Source organism: Toxorhynchites rutilus, chromosome 3 (assembly GCF_029784135.1).
Source record: "Toxorhynchites rutilus septentrionalis strain SRP chromosome 3, ASM2978413v1, whole genome shotgun sequence".
Lineage (NCBI taxonomy): Eukaryota > Metazoa > Arthropoda > Insecta > Diptera > Culicidae > Toxorhynchites > Toxorhynchites rutilus.
This window is the reverse complement of record NC_073746.1, coordinates 234,900,216-234,927,574: the sequence shown is the minus strand read 5'-3', so window position 1 is coordinate 234,927,574 and position 27,359 is coordinate 234,900,216. Positions and strand designations below refer to the sequence as shown.

General features: G+C 37.7%; 1 protein-coding gene across 1 annotated transcript in view; it reads left to right on the top strand.

The window, feature by feature from the left end:
- Positions 1–27,359, top strand: part of LOC129778147 (protein tincar) — a 316,584-nt gene that overhangs the window by 55,852 nt on the left and 233,373 nt on the right. The window contains exon 3 of the mRNA XM_055784877.1: positions 23,777–23,826. The gene's annotated coding sequence lies outside the window, so the exon portion shown is untranslated. The remainder of the gene's footprint in view (positions 1–23,776; positions 23,827–27,359) is intronic.

Here is a 27,359-nt window from a genome sequence, read left to right as displayed (position 1 = left end):
CAATGCGCACGTTTTGCAGAAACCCACGAGGTGCTCGGAACGAGACAAACGAAACGCAGGATCGTGTGTAATGAGGTGCAATTGCGTTGTACATTGTCTCTTCTCTTCTGCATTGTTTGAGAGGATACTCGTCTTCGAAGTGCAGTGATTTTACGGCCATACCGGTTGATTCGAACTGAAAAGCACATGCAATATAAATCCCTTGCAAATTATCTATGCGAGTTGACAAATAACTCACACCACAAACCGTCTAATTGGCCCCCGATTGTTTGAAGCCGTGTCCGTGTTGGACTAAATCCATGGGGAATAAATGACGTTGGTTGCTGCGGGGCGATAATTCAAGATACAAGTGTATATCAGACAGACGCCACCACACCACGGTCATCGATTTCCCGGTTTAACCCTGTCTCAAATACCACCTGGCAGCAGTGAGCTGAGACTGTGAACAGAGAATTTCCCCAAAAAAGAAGACTACGATTTCAAATGCATGTGGTTACATGGCGAACGTGTTTTTTTCTTGCCCGCATACAACAAGAACAGAAACGGATCCAATTAATAATTGGGAGCAACCTTAAAAGTTACCGTATAGAAGCCGGCTCAGGGATATTTTCGGCTGATCGCAAAGGTATGGGGGAAGATAATTATAGTATCTCGGTTTTATTTCTGGTGATGCATGAAACTTGTGTTCGTATGCTCTCAGGAACAATATCCTGCATTAGGGGGGATACATAACTTCGAACACTTACCTTGCACGCACAGTATAATGAATCTTCGAGTTGTTCATATGATGATTATGGTAATAGGCATATGATTTATGGAGATATGATGGTTGGATATTCAAATAAGCAGTACATTATACCGGACAGTGGCCAACAGCTTACTCATAAGTACCATCTGGTCAACACGCGTTATATCTTGGATTGATGACATCTGCGTTCAAGAATCTGAACAGCTGGATCGTAAAAGAGCGTGTCTAGCGTATAATTTTAACGAGGAGTGTTTACATTCTGGGTAAAGCTATATGGTTTATCATTTTAATTAGCTTTAAATATGTACGAGAGTGAAAAAAAGCTAAATATCGATGCAGCAATTCAATTTGCTGCAGAATAACTATTTCTGAACCATAGTATGTTCTATTTCAGACTACTGCTTGGGTTCGGGCTTGAAATAAAGTGAGCGACACAATAAAATTAAAAAATTGGAATAATTAAGACTAATAATTGCACAGAATACGAAACTGAAGCTTCAGCCACTTAGAATCACTGCTCACATTATAGCAGTGCCACCAACGGTTGGTTCTGTAATGTTTTGACATCAGTTTGAGTGGCAAATGTTTTTCTCTGAGCGGTGAAGATTTTGCTACGATCCGATTTGTTTTTCAAAAGTTGCGCGTGATAGAAGCTGAGTGGAGAAAATTGGTTCTGGCATCCACCTCGAGAATCCGCCCTAATCGGACATTAATTTGCTAAATCTACCGCTGCGAAATTTCTAGGCTTTCATTACTTTTCGATCAAGATTCATACGTAATGGATATCTATAAAAGACAATTTACAAATTCGAAGCGACATGCGAAAAAATAGACGCTGAGTTAAAGATAAATACGACCTATTTGTCACGCAAAGCCGACTCCAAAATGTCAACACTACCCCAATTCATCACAACGTATGGTCGGGTGACACATGTTGCTGCAAAAGTGTGGTCGTAACATGATAGCTTCATCCAATATCCAATTCCAACACAGAAAGCACGAAAATTGTATTTAATAATTGCCAGGTTATACTTTATCTTCTCGTCGTGTGCTATTACCATGTAACCCAATGCCCCTTAGTTCACTCGAATCCAAGCTTCAACTTTTGCAAGAGAAATATCTAATTTCCAACTATTCGTTGGCGTTTTCGTCCTATAGTGATAGCATTCATTATCTAAAACCAGAATGATTGATCGCTCAAGGTTGGTACGAGTGAATACAGGTGAATTCCTCCAGCCCAACTAGATGATGGCGACTGTGTTCTTCTGTGGCTATCAAAAAGCCATCAAGCTGATTTGGCGTTAATCGAAAGCGAGCCGACAGTGATCCCTAATGTCACGGCCAGAAGGTGCTAAATTAATTGGAATTGAACATGACATTTCTACGGGGAGGTGTCACCCCCGCAGCAGCACGGTCCGTTCAGGAAAGGAAACGGATTCAAGTTCCATCTGCGCACATTCCTCGCAAGTAATGGAATGGAAAAATCGATGCTGCTCTCGGGTGTTGTTTGCCTTCCACGTGCTTAGGTCTGAAAGTTCGCAAACCCATGTGGGATTAACATGTTTCGGCGAACTGTTGTTTCAGAACTTTGTGGTGGAAAATGGGAAGAAAATCAGATTTTAATTGGATTACATGGTAAATCATCCGTTTACAATGGATTTAACCGGATGAATCGGTGAACGATGCTGAATGGGTTTTATTGAGAAATGAGATGAGTTGATACAACATTCACAGTCGAACATGTGACAATAAAATGGTTATATTCAAACATTCCAACTTTGAACATTTTTTTGGATCCTCAAGTAAAGTAAAGGGTGATTTATTCAACACAGGATTGGCTGCCCTTTTCACTACTACAATATATATATATATATATATATATATATATATATATATATATATATATATATATATATATATATATATATATATATATATATATATATATATATATATATATATATATATATATATATATATATATATATATATATATATATATATATATATATATATATATATATATATATATATATATATATATATATATATTATATATTCAACCAAATCAAGTACAGAGTAGATTGTAGAAAGGCACAACTTTTTCCATTGTCACCAAGTGAACGGTTGTTATTATCGAAGTTTGGGTGCGGAATTACTTCGCTGTTCTATCGACTCTATTTTTCTTACGCAACTGATGATGAAACTCACACATTGTAAACAAGTAAACAATACCCACGAAATCGAAACCGAAATCTCGATGAATCTATCCATAAGTTCAAAATTGGAAAGGTAAAACAGAGAATATTTTTCGTCTTGATTGGCATTGCGTTATCAATAGAAATAAAAAAAAAGCCAAATGTGTTACTAAGCGCAAAACTCGAGGGCAGATCATACGATTTAGGCTGTCTTCATTTTGTTGTGGAGCGAAATGGTAACTGGTTCTAAGGTGGAAGAACGCATTTTGAAGATATAAAAATAAAAATGAAAATAACTTTTTCGTATCAAACATGCATTTCGTTTAATGGAGAAACATGTTTTTAAATCTTTGTTATTACCGTAAGGTGGACGTAGGGTTATCGTTGGCTTAGTAATCATTTGTTTAAACTTGCATCTGAATCTATTCACAATGACTGAATAGATATTTTAAAAATTTGGTGAACGTTCTTCTTGTAAGTGTGTGAGTGGATGAGTATAAGTGTTGAATTATAATTGATACAGGGAAGTAGGGGAACCGTGGGTAATACGGACAGTGGGGGTAATATGGACGTGTGGTTGATTTCTATAGTTACATTTTGAATTTCAGATTTCTGTTAATGAGAACACCTTCTACATGTTATTCTATAATATTTAAGCCACTCTATGGCAATGAATACTGATCGAAAGTGGAAAAGGGAAACAAAAACCGAAAATCATACATGATTCCGCGTGTGGATGTAATTTTAGCTGCTCCGATATTAAGCATTTTGAGTGGTTTGATATCAAATATCAATTCGCTGATGGTTATATTTTGGTTTGTAAGTTAACATAGAAACGATATTAGGTATGTACGGAAAAATAAATTCATTTTTGAGTAGAAAATTAAAATTATTAAAATAATTGAACTGGTGGGGTAAAACAGACAGTTGCCAGTGGGAGTGAGATGGATTGTACAAAGTCTGTTTAATCTATTCCCAAGGAATGTCCTGCGTCTATAAATGGAAATTAAATCGCCAAATGTGTACTGTTCAGAAGCTGACTGGAACCAAAAGCAAAATAGTTGAGGGCCTCTCCGTTTATACTGCTGAAAAGCACATTATCATTCATTATCATATCATTTCTAGGTGGATTAATTCGTTTTTTTTTCATCATTTAACGGACATTCGTGATGAGTTCAGACCTTGGTTGAATAAAATTATTCCTCTCTACGCTTCATATACTACAAACCTGTCCATATTACCCCCACTATATGTCCATATTACCCACATCGAAAAAAATGTTGTACTTTTCGGTCTGTTTTAGTTTCAGTAAAAAACATTGAAAAAGACTTTTTTGTTAATTATTTGGCCAATTAGGTAGAAAAACAGTATATTGAATTACAAGAAACTGCATCAAAGTTTTGGGAAACATGAGTTTCCAAAGATATAATTGAAGTTCTTCTTAACATGTCCGTTTTACCCCCACCTCCCCTACATAAATTTCGACTCTTTTGAACTGACTGGTGGTCTTGAAAAGGATCGATGATTGGCTTTGTAGAAACAACTGATGATGGTTGATGCATATTTATTGCTTATTCTCATGAGAACTATACACAAGATATATGTCCTTATTGTCAGTATGTATCTCTTCTTCGAAAGATTTTTAGAGATTTTTTCATATTTGTTCAACGACCATGATTTATCTTTGTCAACGTATAAAACGGTGGGAAAACCAATGATGTATGGAACTCATGTGAGCTTCCACATCAATCTACTAAAAGCTTTCGTGAACATTCAAAAATTGACTTGTGTAGTTTCCTAATCAATTCATTTAACAATAAACATTGGCACGGTTTCTTCCATCGAACAATCGAATATCTATGATATAGTGAAATGTTCTCTATGCTGTTCACTTTATTTTATGCTATCGAAGCCATAGCCAATGGCACCACTTGCACTCAATCTATATCGCATTATCATCGATAGTTTATCATTCGATAGTTCTTTACTAGAGGCTCTGATCAGATCGGCAGTAGAATAGAAACGGGAAATAGTGCTTTGGTGAATGAATTGTGAATTTTATTTTTTGCATAAAATGATTACCATACCATTTCGTTGAACGGAAGCAGAATTATTAACGCTCAAAGAAGGAATGGATTCCTTTTTGGAAATACTCAACAGTAGTACGGCTGCAGGAACAAAATGTGATTGGGAGAGAAGACCATAATGCATAGGCCTGTAAGCGATACCATTCTCACCTCACATCGCAATCCCAACCGAATGGATTGCCGAGCGAGCGCCAGCTCATATACAGATTTGTGTGATTTCATAGTCTGTTTTCAAAGCAATTTTGAAGCTATTATTTTTTATTTTTCGATTGAAATGATTATCATACCACTCCGTTCAGCCGGCCTTTAAAACCTTGCATTCCAAGTGTAGCGCTCTCGTTTTTGAAAGTTTGAACTTACACCCACAGAAATACAGAAATGAATGAATGTTCTACGTCAAAAATGTGCTACAGGAAACTACTGATGTTTTCAATTGACTATTGCTGACAGATGTCAAAAACATTAAAATTATCATCGATATGACTTTCAACTTTTCACGTTAGTATGTATAAATATTGATGTGTGAATTCCGGTTTCATGTATACACAATGAATGTATGAGAAAAAATCGACCCTAACGAAAAGTATGCGGCCTGATTCTGCGTGGCGTGTGAGGTGAGATGACAATTGTCATTTATGTCACGCGATTCCACCAGTCGTATGCCGTGAGAAATCTCACTTGAATGAACTCGCACCGTATTCCCGCTCTCAAATATACGTTACGATTGTCATATGAAATGGGATTTCTAGGTGACAATCGTCGATATGTCTTGAGGTGTCGACAGCGCATAAAAGCAAATGAAAAATGGAAGAGGAATAATAAGTGGCATTTTGGGTCGTATAGAATCGATAGTAATGGTATTGTATGTATCAATATCAATTTATTCAATTTTATTCAAAATATTCAATTTATCTTCAATTTTCACAGTGCGAGTGACGAATTGCAAGTAGTTTGATTTTTTTTGTGAAAGCGGTAGTGAATCTGGTATCCCTCAATCGGACGAATGAGCACACCGGAATTATTTCCATTTCATGATATCTATTTTTTTCTCTAAACCGAACTGCCATCCATTTCAGAAGCCGTGTTATATGCCGGAGCCGGAGCCAGAGCCAATTAAACACTGAGAGCACAGAGAGCAGCAGCAACTACGACCAAAACAAATGAAAATGTAAAACATGACAGGATACAATCACTCTTTCACTCTGCTTGTTGAACAAATTAAATCTCAATCAAATACCTGCAAATTCGGCAGAATGACCCGATATACAAAGAAAATGTTTATGCTAACAACAGGTCAAGTAAAATCAGATCTATAGATTTGGCACTGACTGTAGCAAAACAAATATCTGATCTCTCTGAGCGAGATAAATAAAATTCTGTGATGCCAAATTTTTTTCCTCAAATATATGCGCTAACAACCTGAAATATCTGAAAATACGAGCTAATAACTGAGAAATTGGCCAACTTCGTTTATCATTTGGAACTAATAAGGTCAATATTTTAAGTAGCCTGCAGCAGGAATAAACTCTCATTTATAAAATGAACCTCTCACGGCACCCGATACGACTGTAGGAATAGAGTGAGGAGAGTTCCGTGATGGTGATGTGACAATTGTCATCTCACATCACACGTCGCGTAGAATCAGGCCAATGGTTTTGGGTGTCAATAAAAATAGTTATCTCGATTTTTCATTCGGAACTTGCTACGAAATGTTGATTTGGACGATGATATACCCTATGCATAATATTAGCTATATATTCATTGACTGGTGTCGCAGACGTTAAAATTTGAGTTTTTTGAAAACCGAAAAATCGCTGGAAATCGGGGTATTTAAAAAAAAATTTGATGCCAAATGTCTTAAATTTGCATGACACGTTGCGAAAAAAAATCCCAGAGTGCCCATTAGATCTCGACGTTTCATGCAATTTCAAGACATTTGGCATCAATTTTTTTTTTCGAAAAACCCGATTTCATGGGTGATTTTTTCATTTTTAAAAAAACTCAACCTTGACCGCTTTGCACCACTCTCTCTTAAGTCCGATTGAGCTGATATTTTGCATAGGGTTTTTTCCGAGGTGGTGAACATTTTTATGGGGTAACTTTTTGAAATTCGAGATAACCATTTTCATTGGCACCCTAGTATACACTTTTTTTTCCAAAATATATATTTTTATCAAGGCTCATATGGCGTTAGCCTGACGGGGCCGGAGTTCAATATTTTGACAGTTTTTCTTATTATCTATGTTAGTAATATGTAACCGATTACTCGCGGTCGGCTCGAGGTTAGTATTACAAGTGTTCTCGTAATTGGGATGTTGCTGTCTCCAATGCTCTGTACGTGTGCCCGACACGGGATACTTCCTATTGGGATGCAGCTGACCATTAATCAGCAACGCCCCCCTAGTATGTACCCCATATCTAGCGTGGTGCGTCTTCTCGACTCGAGGAATCCAGGATAGAATGGTCACTAGCCGGCTCAATCATCAGCTCGTGTAGAGTTGTCATGAGCGGTACAACCTTTGGCTCTTGTTGAATCATCAGTGGACTGCACAACCTTTGGCCCGTGTATCTGTAAAGAGTGTGTGTATGTATTGCCGCGACTAAGTAAAAGTTTATAGATCGGATAGGAGGGATATGAAACAGGGACACAACGAAGGAAACATCATTGAACGTTGACATCGGCGTTTCTGAGGAACAGGTATAGATGAAGCAGAAGATCAGGATCACGGCTACCTAAGATATCCCGGACGGAGAGATCCGATTGTCTGCCTTGTGCTCTCAGTGCTCTAGAGAGCTGAGAGCGAGCAGCATGGAACCGGATACACGACCAGACAACATGCTCGATGTCGTGGTAGCCATCGCCACAATCACAAAGATTGTTTGCTGCGAGCCCAATGCGATAGAGATGCGCGTTTAGGTTGTAGTGATTGGACATGAGCCGAGATATCACGCGAATGAAATCACGACCTATTTTCACGAGGAATGTGAAAAAAATCATTATAGGCAATTTGCCTTTCAAAAAATGTGCCTTCTGAAGCGCCCACCTTAGCTAGCGAGTCCGCTTTCTCATTCCCCGGAATCGAGCAATGAGAGGGAACCCATGCTAAGGTAATCTTGAATAATTTTTCGACCAAAACACTCAATAGATGTCTTATTCTTGTTAGGAAATAAGATGAGCGTTTATCAACTTTCATTGAGCGGATTGCCTCTATTGAGCTGAGACTGTCTGAAAAAATAAAATAATGGTCGATGGGCAGTGTTTCAATGATCCCTAGAGCATAGTATATCGCACCCATTTCTGCGACATACACGGAACAAGGATCTTTGAGTTTGAAAGAGGCACTGGAATTTTCATTGAAGATGCCGAAGCCAGTGGACCCGTTTATGTATGAACCGTCAGTAAAGAACATTTTATCAGATCAAACTTTCCCATATTTTTCCGAAAATATCGACGGAATAACATTGGAGCGTAGGTGATCTGGTATTCCATGAATTTTTTGTCGCATGGACAGATCAAAAATGACAGAGGAATTGCAAAAGTATGGGAAGCAAACTTGGTTGGAGATGCCTGATGAAGGGTGCACGTCGTGGGTAAGGTATTCATGGTATAAAGACATAAAACTTACATATATGTATACATATAGTATGCTTTAAATCATACATGGAGTAACATTTTCTATCAGATAATATTATTCGGCACCATTTTTTGTCCGAAATTCAGGGTGAACGTTGGTATTAGTTAATATTAGAATATTGGAAGATTGGTTGGAAATTCGGTGCTACCGGAAGTATCTAGCGAACATGAAGTTCCCAATCTTAAAATATTTCTTGGATGGCATTAACGTTCACAGTGGAACTTTTGTCTTCTCAACGTAGGAATTACTTGCGTCATTTTTATTAGTAGTATTCAGTTTAGATTTCTATGTCGGTTAACATGCCTTGAATGTATTCTGCAGTGGCAAGCTCTTGATTACGTGTGACCACAGTGCAAGCTGGAAGAACTTTCTTTGACCAGAGCGGGAATCGAACCCAAACTCCCGACATGATAATGTGAGACGCTAACCACTCGGCTACAGGAGCACTTTTAAAATATTTATACAGTTCAAATTGACGATTCCTCCCAATCACTCTAAATCACGAGGCAACATCGTCGTCGGTGGCAGCATAGAATTGCCACCCGCGAACCCGTTAAAATAATTTACGCTTCAATTTTCCGGTACGTGATAGCTCTTACCTGACGCGTGGGAAATCACAAACAACCCTCCCATCCATTCGCTGACTCGGGACGGGCAAGAATAACGAACGCAATTCCCAGTCGGTGGTTACTTACCTGTTCTCTCCAAGCAGGGGGCATATTAATCACTTCGACAGATTCTTTCCGGGGTTTATTTTTTTTATTGCGTACCTTTGCGGCCAAACGAGAGGCATGCATTGAAGTGCTCGATAAGTGGTAATAAAAATTCTTCACGAGGAAACTGTGGAGCTTATTGTGAATTTTGAATGCCCCAGGGATTAGCAATAATTGCATGACTCGCTCAGTGACAGGACCGGTAATTGTTGTTTTATCGTTATTACGTGAGTAATTTTTCAATGTTTTTATATCGAAATTGTAAGGAAGAAAAGCAAGTAAGACGATTGATTTTCATAATTCAATATTTCCCAAACCGATCAATATGACCATTCAATCTATAACTTAACAATCTCATCGATTTCGAGCACCTACTCAAATCGATCTCGTCCCTTCCAAACTACAAACCTCATAAAGGAACCACTGTAAGAAGGATGAAAATGGTAGAAAATGCCTACCTATCCATTTCTCTATCGCAGAATCAAGATGTTCCCATCATCCTCTTACAGGAAGAGATCCCATCGACTAATGCCCACTAAATTATCCCGCAATGGGTGAGGCAGAACAACACAAACCAGCACCGCTCCATTTACCCTTAGAGATTTTTCTCCCTTCACTACGTAGTTTCGCTTTTTTTTCATTCACTCAGTCCGTTAAACTCAACTCACCTGCCCTTCTGAAATACAAGCAGGCACAACCTGAAACGACGCGGATCAATTTCTTAAACCTTTTCATTATTCTTCGAAGAAGTAATCTGCTGAATTACTCCTTTTCCAGTGAGCTGTGCCAGCGCCGAACAAAGGAAAAACTTGGAAACTCGAATCTTGATACGTCTTGCTCCCATTGTTCGGTGCTGCGGTGATATTGCAACGAAATTTGTTATAGAGAGAAATTGATCCGACACACGTGCATCAAACGATGGCCAAGAATTGTCGTTGCCAGCAGAACTCGAACTTTCCGTCTTATCAAATATATCCATTCCTAATTGAATAATGAATTACTACGAAGGGACGGGAGTTTTGTCCATCTCGTGAACTCGTGAAAATCATACCTCCTACCATCCGATGAGATCAGAATTTTGATCTGTTGCTGCCTCATATCACCCAGTAAATCCTGATGCGGGCAACCAAATGGTCACGTGACTGCGTGAATAGTTAGTTTCGCATCAGGAGTTAAATCTGTATGCATAGGTGGTAATGCACCGAGTACTGCTGCTACCGATAACCAAAACACATGGAATTGCACACCAGCCATGTTTTAATGGTTCGGATTTGACTAAGCATTAGGGAAACAGTGGGTAAGGCGGATAGCGGTTGATAGTGAAAAGTTGAATGATTAGTTTTCCAATTCAGATCATTATCATAAACTTGACCGTCTCAACCCCTGTTTTACCCGCACTGCGAAAAAAACAACTTTTCGGTTTTCTTTTTGAAACATTAACGAATCGTTTTCTATTAAATATTTGTAAATTGAACGGTATCAATGCATATTTTGGTAAACATCTTAACCTGTTCGTTTCAACCCCCGTTCCTCTACACGTTCGTGCATTATGAGTTTTGTTGAGTTGAACATTTACTGCCACTAGATGTATTTGTGTGAGTTGTTGGTTGGGGACTGACCCATTACTGCCCCATGTGAACTCTGCAGGACGCGAGTGTTTTTGAATTACAGCCATTTGGTTTATTGTTGAAATTAAACTTTATTGCGCCATGAAATGGTTGGTGGAAAATTATGGCACCGTATTGCCGCTTATACCGATGTTGGCATGAGTGTTTGCGAAGAGCAACACATGTTGATTTAAACTTAATATAATGGACACTATTTAATGTTTCAATATTCGGATAAAGGTCTGAATTATTCTGTTCAGTGTTCTAGAAATTTAATGCTCTAAATTAATTTTTTTCCGTTACAGTACATCATATAACACAGATCGTTGCTTTTAATTATACGCACCATCCTTTATAACCGGTTTCCCTCCAAATGTATTGTATTTTATTTGTTTTATAAAGTTAATGAATAAAGTTATATTCAACACAGAATAAGTAGGTCTAGTCACCCTACTAACAGTAACGAAATGGAAAATATAAGGTGAGAAGAATTTAAAGATACACAAAATGTATGACGTCATAATTTTTTTTTCATGTCCTGATTGTCAGACGTTCGAGGTTTGATATTCGGGACATCGAAGGTGTCGCCGCCTACGGAATATTTGAATAAATGATGTGAATGTAAACAAAGGGTGTGTTTTTTAACAGAACTGAACGAACGGAAAAACGAATGCGTGGATCTTATTGATGCTGTTTCAACTAAGCGGCGTAGTGGGGGTAGACAGCGGCCCCGGCAAACTATGAAAATGGCGCCCCTAAAAGTACCACTTTTTCACTAGTTGTGAGATTGTGATATTTTTTGTGAAAACTACTCACTTATACCAATGCTCACTTTGAGCAGTTTATTCGTATTTAGAAGGCTACAAATATCATTATCAGCTTCGCTTATTCTCTGCTCAAATCTTTACCTTGCGTGCTTTAGCTGAAGCAAAACGATTCACAATTGCATCTAAATAAAGGTCTTAGCGATTTGTTCTCGATCGAATGGACTACCAAGCCATTGAGTCGGCCTAGGTTTCTTTTAGAACGTAGATAATTTTGATTCAATTTAAGCTTGCTGATACTGCGTTCATACGATGCCACTGTAAATGAAAGCGAGAGAATGTCTGAGAATAATGTTCAAGATTCCTAAGGGCGTCGAAGAGTTCATATCAGGGAATAGTTCCTAGGGTATACATCTTGAACACTTCCACCTCTGATACAAATTTCTTTTTTTCAACATCTGAAGAATACTTCCGCCCGAAATTCGACGCAACCTACCTCAATTGATCCATGCTCATAGATGTTAGTCAGTCTCTCGTTCTAAATGAAAAATGTGATGTTTTCACCGTCACGTTCGCCTTTTTTTCAAAAGCAGACGGCGGACTACCAATACAATATGTTTTTTAAGTGACCGTTGATAAGTAGTAGTTTGATTGTAAAATGTTATGTAAGATGTTGTTTTAGGTAGCGAAAAAAATTATTTTAGGTAGCGAAAAAATCGTAGAGGGTCGGTCCAGCAGCTTTGGGGTGGAATTGCTTTGTACAAGAGTTGTATGAATAAAAGTAATTGACCTTTTTGAATTTGGATCATGAACTAATGGGTTCTACTAGTCAAGCCTTTTTCTTTTGATATTCATATTGAAGAGGTTTTGGAAAAAAAACATACATCGCCATTTTGGAATTGCATTTTCAAAAACAAGTATGTTCTACGTTCTATGTTCTAGTCAAGCCCTTTCGTTTGATAACCATATTGATTAGTTGAAAAAAAATGTTGCCATTTTGGATTTGCATCTTTATATATAAAAGAAGGATTTTTCCACGTACGTGTAATATATCATCACGGGAGAAGGGCTGATCAGATCTACGCCATCCATATATTTTGCGAGTTTATCTTCACCCAAATTACAATGAAAGATTACTTTGGAAAATATTCGAGATGATTACAAAAATTCGAAAAAAATGACTATGCATATCTATACATATAAAAATGGATTTCTGTCTGTCTGTCTGTCTGTCTGATTCTTATCGGAAACTACTGAACTACTGAACCGATCGACATGAAAATTGGTATGTAGGGGTTTTTGGGGCCGGGGAAGGTTTTCATGATAGTTTGAGATCCCTTCCCCCTCTCAAAGGGGTGGCTGCTATACAAATGAAACACAAATTTCTACATTACTTGAGAATTTATCAAACAAATGCAACCAAATTAGGCATCTAGAGGTTTTAGGGTGCAATAAATGATTCTATGGTGGATAGACACTGCTCCCCCCTCTCTAAGGGGAGAAGAGGGGAGGGGTCTGTCTGTATTCTACCATATTTCCTGTATCAAACATTTATTCCATGTAACGGAGAAACATGTTTTTTGCAAGTGGTTGAAAAATCTTGAACGAGAATTGTGTCTGAAAATAAGCTGATATTATAATGATGAGTTTTGGTAGAAGTACTAGGAAATTTTAGTAAAAGGTAAATTCAACGGGGTCGATTAGAAGATCTATCTGTTCATTGATTGATCTTCTGATCGACCCCGTTGAATTTACCTTTTACTAAAAATTCCGAGTACTTCTACCAAAACTCATCATTTCAATATCAGATTATTTTCAGACACAATTCTCGTTCAAGATTTTTCAATCACTTGCAAAAAACATGTTTCTCCGTTCTGCGATTGGACTCATGAACTTGCGCTTAGTAAGAAAACGTGAATATTTGAAGGTATTGAAGACAAAAAACAAATTTTGGGCGGAACGAAGTTTGCTGGGTCAGCTAGTTTCGAATCATCACGGGAGAACGGCTGATCAGGTCTACGCCATCCATATATTTTGCGAGTTTATCTTCACTCAAATTACAATGATAAATTACTTTGGAAAATATTTGAGATGATTAGAAAAATTCGAAAAAATTGACTATGCATATCTTTATATATAAAAGAACGATTTTCTCGCGTACGTGTAAAATATCACGGGAGAACGGCTGATGAGATCTGCGTCATCCATATATTTTTCGAGGTTGTCCTCACCCAAATTAGAACAATAGACTACTTTGAAAAATATTTAAGGTGATTAGAAAAAAAGGACTATGCGTTTCTTTATATATAAAAGAGGGATATTTAAAATAAAAAGGGAAAATTCGAATAAGAAGTACGCATGTGTATGTTTCGCAGTGAAAATCATCATTTGGATCAATTTTACAGATCTGAACGATTACATACAAACACTCTTGAAATCTATTCGTTATTTTTTGCTAACCAAAAATATTTTCTAGAAATAAATTATATGGCAGAACAACGTTTGCCGGGTCAGCTAGTTTTTCATAAATAACTGTGATCTACTAGTCAAGCCCTTTCATTTTTTTTGTGTATTGATGAAATATGTAGTCCGCCATTTTGTAGCGGCCGCCTTCTTGGATTTTCAAGATCATGGAATACGCAGATTTGTAACTACAGCAGGGATAAAGGCGTGTTCCAAATTTCAGATCAATCGATCAACAGGAAGGGGGCTATATTTCTATTGATATGGGACAACCCTACAGATAAACATACAAACATATTTTGTTTATCTCTATTATAGCTACTTTCAACACTTTTGGTTGGTTCGTCACTTTTTACTTCCATTTTTGGAAGAATGTCGGGAGTGAGATTTGAACTCGTGACCTTCGCGTAGGAGATATGGATGTTACCACTTACGCCAGATCGCCTCCACACAAAAATCGCCTCCACAGATCTGGGTGACGGGTGTATTTGAATGAAAGACGATGACGATGAAAGTTTCAAGCAATAACTGTAAAACAATGCATAGAATTGAGGGCGTGGCCAGGCATGCGTAGCGAAAAATTAAAGGGTTATTGGCGTAATGTGATTGACGTTGTTTCAATTTTGCGAAAATCAAAGATAGGTTGTTGGTTTCATGTACGGACAGAAGCAACTACTCATGGTGGATGTTTTTTACTCAATTGAAAAGGAAATATGATACGGGGAAAAAATTGTAATTGAAAATTCTTGGATTTTGGCGCCCAAAGGGTCAGCGCCCCCGGCAAATGCCGAGATTGCCGCTCGCCCGCAGTTTTTTCAAAAAAACGTTACAATAATAGTTATAACTTAAGGTAATAATATTTTACATATTCATTGATATAGCATTTCAATTTGATTAGTCAAAATGAAAATCGTCTCTTTTTGACATCGATATAAACTTTTAATCATTTAAACGACTCAAAAACCAATCATAGTTTCTTAACTTGATTTTTAAATTGATTGATACATTGAACAAAACACACTGAAACACTCGAATTCACTCACATGAATTCGGAAACTACAACACTTTATCGTAATGTTGAGAAATATATGTCTAGAACAATACATAAAATCTCAAATAGCAGGATCAGGATCAACACATCAAATCTAAGATAGCAGGCAGAGTATTTGAACAGTCTCAGAAGAAGCCACAAGAATCTTCGTCGGTGTTCAAGATTCAACCACATTCAGAATGAAAAAAAATCTATCAGAATAAAGAAAAAACAAAGTGTTTGAATTATAAGCATATTGCTACATAGCTACTTAATGTCCTCTTTTCATGCGTTGTTCTCGTTTTTTAAAATGTTAATTTGTTTTTTTCTGAGAAACAACTAAGATGGAAAGGTTTTTTCAGACCGAAAACACAGATTTTATAATGGCCACCCTGGTGCAAGGTTTTGAACGACAAAAATGTCCAAAAGTTATATGCTTGTTAATTATCGATCCACAAACTTGTTTCAATAGCTTAAAATTGCTTTGAAAAGAGGCTATTGGAAATACACTAATCTGTATATAAGCCGGTGCCCGCTCAGAAATCCATTTATTAGTGATTGCAAATGATTTGTGCTTGGTATTCCGAGGAGGAATCGATTCCTCTTTTGAGTGTTAATAAATCTTTTTCGGTCCAATGAAAAAAATCATCTGTATTTAACAATAAATTAAAACATTTTCGAGAAATTCATTGGTAATTATCAATAGAAAGCTTGAGTTGTCCAGTAGTGCTTCTCGGATGAAAATCCATATTTTTCATATCGTTTAACTTCTTTGCTAAAATGAGTATCCTGGTAGTAACGCACATCAACCGAGAGCGATCGATTTATTTTCAATGGTTTAACAGAATAATGCCGAAATGACAGGATGAAGACACTGTCAAAACATGTTAGAATGTTGTAATATTAGAAATGCACGACATTGTTCACCTAGATGGGGATTTTGGTTCAACTTCCGCTCTTGATGTATAAACCATTTCGCTTTCACCTTTTGAAAACTCCGAAGGCGAACGAGCTTCAGCTTGAGCTTGTACAATTCGTAGTTGCTCTCCGTGATTGACCTGAACCAACCAAATTGCACAATGAAAACTCCGAAGGCGAATGGAACAAAAACAACAAAATCTTTTATGGATGCACGAATTGTATCTCTCGAGAAATGTTCTTAACAGTGATGCTCTTCTTCGTTCTAGAATACGCTTCTATTGGGTTGCTCAGAAAATTCATGCCGTCTTGTGATGATAATAAAATGGAGACGCTGATCAAGAATAATCCTCAGTACTCGACACATGAATTAGCTTCATTACAAATACAGTAGAACCCAGATTATCCGCGAAATAGTCTGGAAAAGTCACCGCGAATAACGAATATCTCGGATAACGCGTTAATAGACTAACAATGAGATGCAAACACGAAAAAAAAATTCAGCATGAAAACTTTGTTTTATGAATACAGAAGTCATTAAGTTATCTATCTGTAAGATCGTGCACACCAGTGGTCAAATAATCTGAAAGCCAGTCAAGAAACCTCTGTTTGCTATCCACAAAGCCTGTCTCCACCAGGAGAAAGTTAATCTTTGTGTCTGAGTGATTGGTAAGAAATGCTGTATTATGAGTTCCTACCAAGCAATCAGTCGATAAATTCCAACAAGCACAGCTCGCAACTAAATGAACCAAACGGCCCAGCCATTAGCTATCATGATAGGTGGGTGTCCTGTTCCACCAATGCCAAACTTCATGTGCCTTTGACAGTCCGGAAGAATTCTTGGAGTTTGGCTGCGATTAGCTTCTTCACCCACCGTATTTCCCAGATATTGTATCTTCAGATTATCATTTGTTCAGACCAGTGGGAAAAATAACTGAAGGACAAGAATTTCGACTCATTGGATATCATCAAAAATACGTTGCGCAGTCTTTTGGCAGAAAAGAGAAAGAAGTTCTGCGATGATGGGATTTCAAGTTGCGTGAAGGATGACGAAAGTTTGCACTATTTAACGGTTATCAGTTTGAGCAATTTAGGTGTTGATCAAATTAAAACTATATAACACCACACAGCATTTTAATATCTTGAACAGCGTGATGAAATCCATATCGTTTCTTCATATTCTAGGTCTTGTTTCGCTTCAGCTTTTCTTCGATGATTTCGAATCACTGAATTCCACTAACGAAGCCCTTGATTTCATTATTTAATTTTCTACAAAACTTGAGCAGCTCAGCCAGCTTACATCAGTTTATGCTACAAAATGTACGAGATAAGATTCACAAGTGATGCTTTGATATAACGAAAATATAATGTAATAACAACGAAATGGAATTTGGATGAAACTAAGGAGTTATACAAATAGCTTCACGGGCAATGTAGGGATATAAATAAATAAAAATTGGGTACAAACCGCTACTATTCATAAACTATAACTATTTAAACTTTTTTATTAATGTAAACAAAATATAGAAAATAGAAACATACATAAAATGGAACTTACGCGCAGTTCAATTATTTTCCCAATTTTTATTTAAAAAAAAATAGAGAAATGTCCACGAGGACAACACAGGGAGAGGTATAGAAAATGTCCACGCTTGTCCACGGAGGGGTAGGGGGTGTCTAAAATCGTGCTTTTTCTGTCCACTTGGTAAAAAAGATATTGGCAGACTCTGCATCGCAAAATGTTTGTCTTGGTAAGCTCTAAAAGTTGTCAAAACACGGTTTACATGTATAATTTGAAAGATAAAAGTTAGAGAAAAGAAACCGTTTATTTCGCGTATTTAACACGGGGACCGACGTTGAGCTTTTTGGTGGGAAAGCGCTGACTGACTGGGACTGATAGTCAAAAAAAAAATGACTATAGAAATAAACAAAAACATAAACAAACATTGAACCCATCAAAGTACAGGCCGATAACGTGCCTATCGAGTCTGTACAAGATATTAAGCAGCATCATAACCGCCAAAGTTTCTGCCCACTGCGAACAACACCATATCATCGCAGAAGAGCAGAAAGGATGCAGAAAAAATACGCATGGCTGCAAAGACCAGGCCATCATCGACGCAACCATAGTCGGCCAGGCGGTTTATAATCAGCGGAACCTAAGCATGGCCTATATCGATTACAGGAAGGCTTATGACTCCATACCTCACTCGTTTCTCGTCCGGGTATTGGAGCTCTACAAAATTGATCCCGTCGTCGTTAGGTTCCTGCAGCATGCGATGAGGCAGTGGAGCACGTCTCTGCACCTTAGTGATGGGGAAAATGTGTTGCAGTCTAGAACGCTGCAGATAAAGAGGGGGATATTCCAAGGCGACTCTTTCAGCCCGCTTTGGTTTTGTCTGGCACTGAACCCCCTCAGTAGGACGCTCAATAGAAACGGTCATGGCTATAAAATAAGGTATGGCGACGGCGCCCACGAAGAAGTGACCCATACCTTTTACATGGACGATCTCAAGGTCTACGCTGATTCACGTCAGCGTCTAGGTGTAGCTATCCGGGTTGTCGAAGACATAAGCAGGGACATCTGTATGAAGTTCGGCCTCGACAAGTGTCGCTGTGTCCACCTGCTGAAAGGACAACTTACCGAATCCGGAGGCTACGAGGTCTATGACGGCGAGTTTATAAGAGACATGGTTCGTGGCGAATCCTATAAATATCTTGGATTCCGACAGCTCACCGGGATTCGCCACTCCGACATCAAGACGGAGCTGCGAGACAAGTTCTTGAGTCGAGTGAACTGTGTCCTGAGGACTTTCCTCAACGCGGGGAACAAGGTACGCGCGATCAACACATTCGCGGTTCCCCTGCTGACCTTCAGTTTTGGTGTAGTCAAATGGAGCAAAACTAACCTAGAGGACCTTGAGAGGAGGATGAGGAAAGCATTCAAAGAGGCCGGAATGCACCATCCTCAATTGGCACTGGAGAGAGTTTCACTACCACGCAAAGAAGGGGGACTTGGAATCGTCGACATTTCTGCACTGTGTGTTGCCCAGGTACGACAACTGCGCGAGTACTTCGCAGAACGCGCCAACCAAAACGCGCTATACCGGGCTGTCTGCGCCGCCGACAGAGGATACAGCGCTCTGCACTTGGCGCAAGCGGAGTACCAACTCAACTGCAATCTGCAGACAGTGGAGGAGAAGATTGCAGCTTGGAAGCAGAAGGCAGTGCATGGTGCCCACCCCCATCAACTGGACCGGCCACACGTCGACAAGGCCGCATCTAATCTGTGGCTAACGCGTGGTGAACTCTCTTCAGTAGTAGAAGCCGACATGATAGCCATCCAGGACAGGATAATGCCGACGAGAAACTGCAGGCGGTACGTCTGGCATCAAGACGTTGATGACATTTGCCGGATGTGCCATCAACCAGGTGAAAACATAGAGCACATTATGGGAGGCTGTCCCGTTTTGGCCAACGCAGCCTACACCGAGCGCCACAACAACGTGGCCCGTATTGTTCATCGACAACTGGCGCTCCAATGTGCTCTACTGGAAGACAACGTACCAAACTACCGGTACCTGCCTGCACCTGTCCTGGAAAATGACCGTTTCAAGCTATACTGGGATCGCACTGTTCTGACCGACCTCTCGATCCACCACAACCGCCCAGATATAATGGTTTACGACAAGAGCGACCGCAAAGTCACCATCATCGATGTCGCTATTCCACTGAACCAGAATCTGGAGGAGACCCACGGTCGCAAAATCTGCAAGTACCGACCATTGGCCGTGGAGCTCAAGGAACTGTGGGGGCTAAGGGAGGTCCCAAGAATTGTTCCAGTCGTTCTCTCTGGAACTGGAATTGTCCCGAAGACACTTCTGGAAGCGCTAAAGGTGTTGAACATGGAGAAGGAATTGGCCGGCATCCAAAAGTCGGTCATCCTTAGCACCTGCGCGATTGTCCGACAATTTCTCGGTCAGGACTGAAACAGCACGAGCATGCAGATACGTGCATTCCGCAGAGCCTAGTCCCCCTTTGGCATTCAGAAGCCCGGGGGCAGGTGAAAATTCTGGCTAGGTTCGCCTAGTTAAGAAGTGAGATAAGTCTGCCAAAAAAAAATATATATGGTTTGTTTTCAGATGTTTTACAAAATATGACTACTTTCTAGTCGAATTTCTGACTATTTCCTCTCTATACAATAAGTATCTTTGGGAGCTGAGATCGACACTAATATCGTGTAAACGCTCTTGATGCGGGCTGAATGGAAAGCGCAGCAAGAACAATTCGGGGCTCAACGTGTTAATAATCGTCCCTGAAGATCACAGTTTATTTGTCATATTTCATTTTATAATATTAATATGAATGCGTTTACATGATAACTAATGACAACCCAGTTATGTGTTCTATATTTCAATATTTACTCTACTTTCCACATCATCAGATTGACATAAAGATTCTCACCATTCCATTTCGTGTTATATTTTCACAAACTCTTCGAAATCATTTACACAAAACATATAAATGAAACAAACGAAAACACGGGCACTCTTTTGCTTGTTAATTTCCTATCTGACAAATAGCTATTGATACAATCAAAATTTAACACAGAGTAGACCCGTAAATCTTCCCATTTTATATTCAACATCTCAATACTGTAGGTAATATAACGAAGTGACAGTCGGGTGAAAGCGAGAGGGCCGAACTGTCATTAATAGTATTTTATTTTTTTATTAAACGGTTTTATTTAGCTTGCTCTGTAATCTGTTCGTATGTTTGTATGTATGTATGTTTGTGTGTTTGTAACGTGTTCGTCTGTAGCGCTGACCCACATTCATAGAAATTTGACCCGCTTTCTGTTGACCGATTGATCTGAAATTTGGAACACACCTTTATCTCTGTAGTCATTATAAAACTGCGTATTTCATGATCTTGAAAATTCAAGATGTCGGCCGCTACAAAATGGCGGATCACATATTTTCTCAAAGCCTCATCGATATGGGTTATCCAAAATCCCATCAATATGGGTATCAAATGAAAGTGTTTGACTAGTAGAACACAGTTATTTATGAAAAATGCAAATCAAAGATGGCTGTTATTTATAAAAAATACAAATCCAAGATGGCTGCCACTACAAAATGGCGGACTACATATTATGTCAAAACCCCGTTAATATGGGTATCAAATGAAAAGGCTTCACTAGTAGAACACAGTTATTTATAAAAAATATATACCCAAGATGGTTGCCACTACAAAATGGCGGACTATATATTTTCTCAAAACATCATTAATATGGGTATCAAATGAAAGGGCTTGACTAGTAGAATGCGGTTATTTATGAAAAATGTAAATCCAAGATGGCTGCCACTACCAAATGGCGGACTACATATTATGACAAAACCCCGTTAATATGGGTATCAAATGAAAGGGCTTCACTAGTGGAACACAGTTATTTATGAAAATGCAAATCCAAGATGGCCGCCACTACCAAATGTCGGGCTACATATTTTCTCAAATCCCGATTAATATGGGTACCAAATTAAGGGCTTGAATTGTAGATCACAGCAGATCATAAAAAATCCAAATCCAAGATGGCCGCAATCACAAAATAGCAAATTACTTTATTAAACGGTTTTATTTAGCTAAACTGTTTGTATGTATGTATGTATGTTTGTATGTCTGTAGGGTTGTCCCATATTAATAGAAATTTTACCAATAAGAACTGACCGAATTTCAAAACACCTTTATCTCTGCTGTCATTTTAAAACTGCTTATGTTGAAAAATCCAATTTGGCCGCCGTTACGAAATAGCTGATTCCATATCATCTCAAAAAAGGACGATTGAGATATGTGTATCAAACGAACGAATTTGACGTGGAGAACACACTATGTATTTTCTGCAATCCACTCAATATCGGTATCAAATGAAATTATTTGACTGATAGAATACAGTACAATGGTTTTATTGTACAGAAATATTCCAATGGAACAAATTTAGTACTATGAAATAAAATAATTGAAAAAAACTTTTTAAGTTAAACGGTTTAATTATTATTAAACATAACAATGTACTAAGAGCTAGAAAATAATTAGGCAAGTAGCAGTTAGCAGTTATCACACCTCTCCTTCATTAGTCTAGGGCATTGAAAACACTAAAATAAAATCGTGGGGCACGTTGGATTTCCATCATCCACAATTAGCGACTTCATCATATGTCCCACGATTTTATTTTAGTCTTATCAATGCCCTAGACTAATGAAGGAGATGTGCGATAACTGCTAACTGCTATTTGCCTAATTATTTTCTAGCTTTTAGTACATTGTTATGTTTAATCACAATTAAACCGTTTAACTTAAAAAGTTTTTTTTTATTATTGGCAATGATTAGCAGTAAACCCATGGCGAGTAGAATCTATTCGTGTAGCCATTTCGTCACGAAGTTGTTGAGGGGAGCGGTACATGAAAACCGTACGGTAGAAAGCTTACCTGAAGCTTGAAAGAGGTATATTAACAAGAAACTTCTGAATTTCTGCATTCTCTCAAGACTGTCAGTGGTATACAGCTGATACTAGTACTTTATTCAAAGATAAACGTTTGCGAATAGAAAAGACAAAATTTTTGTGAAGTGAAATGTAAACTTTGGCATCTTAACACGAATGGAGACAAACTGTGTTCATTTCATCATTGCATTTGCTAAAAAAGTCTTTTTGGATATTTACCTTCATTGATACCTTCAAAATCTACAACATAGCAAATGGTCCGACAGTATTGAAAATTGACACAGAAGTGGTGCGCTCGTACTATCAGGTCTTGTCTTGAGGCAGAACGAGAATGCGAAAATGTCGGAAACTTGATCATATTGAAGAATACTTGTGTTAAAAACTTTACTGCTCCAGACAAACTGTTAAATTTGATGCCAAAAAAATTATCATGGAAAAAATAAAACAGTAAATCTTGTGACAACAACGCATTCTGTAAAATGTATACCATAATTTATAGCTGATATCTGCTTCCATTTTCTCAGGGCAGCCAACTTATTGTTCCGCAGATCGATTTCAATTTTAATAAAGACCCAATTTTTATTCTAGAATTATTGGGTGAACATTCGAACTTTTCATTAATTTCGTCTCTACATTCATGTAACGAAAATGTTTAATTTTCGTGTTTAATTCCTGGCAGGACAACTTAATGTCGTTGTCAAATTAAACGTACATAGCAGCAATGTTTCGCCTTTGTTTTGATAACGCAGAAGCTGTTCGGCTCTGAGGGGTCAACCTTCCGAAAATTACGTAGAATCTCTCCCCACTTGGGAAGACTGCCTCTCGAAAAAGACGTTTCATATTTGGGTGATTCCTTCGCGCGGAATGAGCAGAGGTTTTGGTTTTGTCATGATGTTCTGCTGATTTATGGGACGGCTCGGTGCCACCCTCGAGCCACCACCGAGGCCGAGTCTGTTGGTGAGGTTGATAATGATGAAACATGACCGAGATTGGGCGGAGGGTAAACTCTCGATGAAGTGCTGTTGCACGGTGTTTGACGTCTAGTTGATTGAGTTTTGGGGTTGTTTTAATGAAGATTCGATTAATTTGTTCTTTTTCCTATTTTTCTTTTCAGATCGAAAGTATGAGATAACTTTGAGCTAAGGAAGGGACGTTGTTGTTCAAGTGAGTATTCAGAAAACTGAAGCTTCAATAAATGAAAATGCTGCGAGAATGTTTTTTTATAACAAAAGTTATTTAGTGTTGGATCAATATCATACATCATATGAGTCATAAGGTAATAGTCAACTGTCAAAATAACAATAACAGAGGCAAAAAAAAATTTTGATGCCAAATGTCTTAAAATTGCATGAAACGACGAGATCTAGTGTCATCTTGAAACATTTTTTTTGTTTAAAATCGACTCCCTTGGATTTAGTTCTTTTTCGGAATACGAGACGAAGCGTATGGTTTTGGGTACCAATAAAAATAGTTATCTCGATTTTTTATTCGGAACTTGCTGCGAAATGTTGATTTGCATGATAATATACCCTATGCAAAATATTAGCTCATTCGAACTTCATTTATTAGTGTCACAAACATCAAAATTTTAGTTTTTTTTTAAAAAACGAACGATCACCGAAAATCGGGGTTTTCATAAAAATTTATTGATGCCAAATGTCTTCAAATTGCATTACTCGTCGTTCAATTCAATCTGAAAAGACGATCCTTGAAAAATAAAGAAATAACTGTAGATCTCGACGTGTCATGCAGTTCTAAGGCATTTGGCATCAAAAAAAATTTCGAAAACCCCGATTTCCGGTGATTTTTCGGTTTTCAAAAAACTGAAATTTTAATGTCTGCAACACTAATAAATGGAGGGGGTTCTCGTAGCCTAATTGGTTGCGTGTCCGCTACTAAGTGCACACTCATGTGATCCCAGCCTCTCACTCCACATACGATCGATCTGCTGCATCGGTAATTGGTGCTATTTATAAACACAACAATGGAAGCCTCATACCAACAGTCCCGCTGTGTCTAACTGTGAACATTCGAACAATAGGAATATTCTTACGCCGAAAAATGCGACATGTGTTGTGTATCGATAGAATAGAAATACTCTAACGCCTAAAAGGATAATTTGTAATAGATAAAAAGGGTAGGGTAGGGCGGGGCTAGTTGGTCATAGGGGTAAGTTGATCAGTGACGATATCTTGAAATCTGAGCGTCCAAAAAATTAGCGATCTATGGATGAAAAATAGTGAATTTCTGATAAAATAGAATAAGCAAATTGGAAAAAAAATTTATTAAGTAGGTTAAAAAATACGGACATGGTTCCGATTTTGCCAAAAATCATTCACGGTTTGCGCATTATAGAATTTGTTCTAAAACTGGATAATAACCATGAAAAAAAATCGGTTCCAACGTAAAACAAAGGTTTATTGTACGTATTAGCTTTAATTGTTAATGGAAATCGCTTTTAAAATTATGTTTATTGAATTTTCATGAATATTCTTTTTCATATATAGAGGGGCTAGTTGGTCACACAAATTGCTCGTTTGAAAGCAACGCATATAAAATTTTCAGGTATGCCGTGTTTCATTACGCAAGCTATAAATAAATATAGAAAGCATATGTTTTACTGCTAAAGTGGTGAAGTGGTTGTTTGAAAGATCTAGGTTAATCTATTGTATAGAAGGGCCAAAATAATAGAGATTCAATGTCACAATTATTCGTATCTTCGAACTCAAATGAACTAATGTGTTCTAGAGACAATATGTATTCAGATCGCTTCGTTCGCTGAGACTAAAGCCCTACTTTTTTGACAATATTTTCGACCAATAGCTAGAATTTCATACAAATAATATCTTTTAAAAATCCATGTACGCTATCATACTGAAATGTCTTAACATATTTCATAATGTCTTCAAAATGTCTTCACAAAATTAAATGTCTTCAAAATGAAAACATGTCTTCAAGCCTGGCATCTCTGGTTCGCCACAAAGTGGAAGAGAGACGAAATCGCTAGAAAAGATTGCCTGATTAATTTTCAACCACGATGATAATTTGAAATTTACATTATTTTTGTTTTTTTACTTGCTACATGATATTAGTTAACTGTTTTTGTTTTGATTTAATTAATAAATTTATAATGAAGGACACTTCTAATGGAAAAACGTTTTCTTATTTGCTCAAAAAACATGCCTATTGTTGACCAACTTAACCCGTGTGTGGGGATAGTTGATCAATTTATTCTGAAATATTAAAACGTTAAATACGTTTAAAAAAAAGTCAAATAATTGATTCTCTGGCTATTTTTCATTAACAGGGTGAAAGGTAAGCTTCATTGTGGTACATAACATTCTAACGCATAATTTCGTACTAAAAAGCTATAGCCAAATTTATTCAAAAATGACCAACTAGCCCCGCCCTACCCTAGCGATGAGATAGGAAAACTCTTACGCCTAAATGACTATTGTGTAATATACAACATCAGAAAAATGTACGGCCCCTGTTACAGCTGAATTGCTAGATGAATAGGCTCATAAAAATAATAATAAAAATAAACAGATGGGATAAAAAACACTAATAAATGATGTTCGAATGAGCTAATATTTTGCATAGGGTGCCTAATCGTGCAAATCAACATTTCGCAACAAGTTCCGAATGAAAAATCGAGATAACTATTTTGGTACTTAAAACCCTACGTTTCGCCTCGTATTCCGAAATAAAAGCTCAGAGTGTCGATTTTTGACAAAAAAAATTTCCGAGATGACACTAGATCTCGACGTTTTATGCAATTTCAAAACATTTGGCATCAACATTTTTTTTTCGAAAACCCCGGTTTCCTTTACTCCCCCCCTGGGTGACTTTTCGGTTTTCAAAAAACTCAAACTTTCACCGCTTTGCGCCACTCTCCCGCCCGATTTAGCTGATATTTTGCATAGGATGTTTTTACGAGGTGATGAACATTCTGTATAGGGTAACTTTTCGAAATTTTAGGGTCGATTTTTTCTCATACATTCATTGACACTCTAGTGTATACCTTAAATTTTTCCAGACAAACACATCTTGTAAGTAAGATCATTGCAAATTAGCGTACTTTTTTCGTCAATGTGTCAATGTTCCCAATCACTTGTTGGGAAGTGTTGGTTCTTGTTTTTTAGTGATTTGAAATTTTTTTTATGAAAATGGCAAGTAAGAGGTAAGAAATAGGTATAGTTACACGTACAATGGTAACAAGTAAGACTTGTCGAGGAAAGATATTGTGGGAAATATCAGCTGCTGCCAAAAGAACCCACTCTATAGTAAATAAAATCATAAACAAGTGGGAACACGAAGGAACCATGGAAAATCTCTTGGCGCCTCAACACGCTCCGTGGTATTGTTTACTTTTATCGTTCGTTAGATTGAATTCAATTTTTTTTTGAAGCCAAATCAATCCGTGCCAAAAATATTTTTTTTTGTAATTTATAACTTTAAGGAAAGATATTGTAGGAAATATCAGCTGCTGCCAGAAGAACCCACTCTATAGTAAATAAAATCATAAACAAGTGGGAACACGAAGGAACCATGGAAAATCTCTTGGCGCCTCAACACGCTCCGTGGTATTGTTTACTTTTATCGTTCGTTAGATTGAATTCAATTTTTTTTAAGCCAAATCAATCCGTGCCAAAAAAATTTTTTTTTTGTAATTTATAACTTTATGCATATCATAA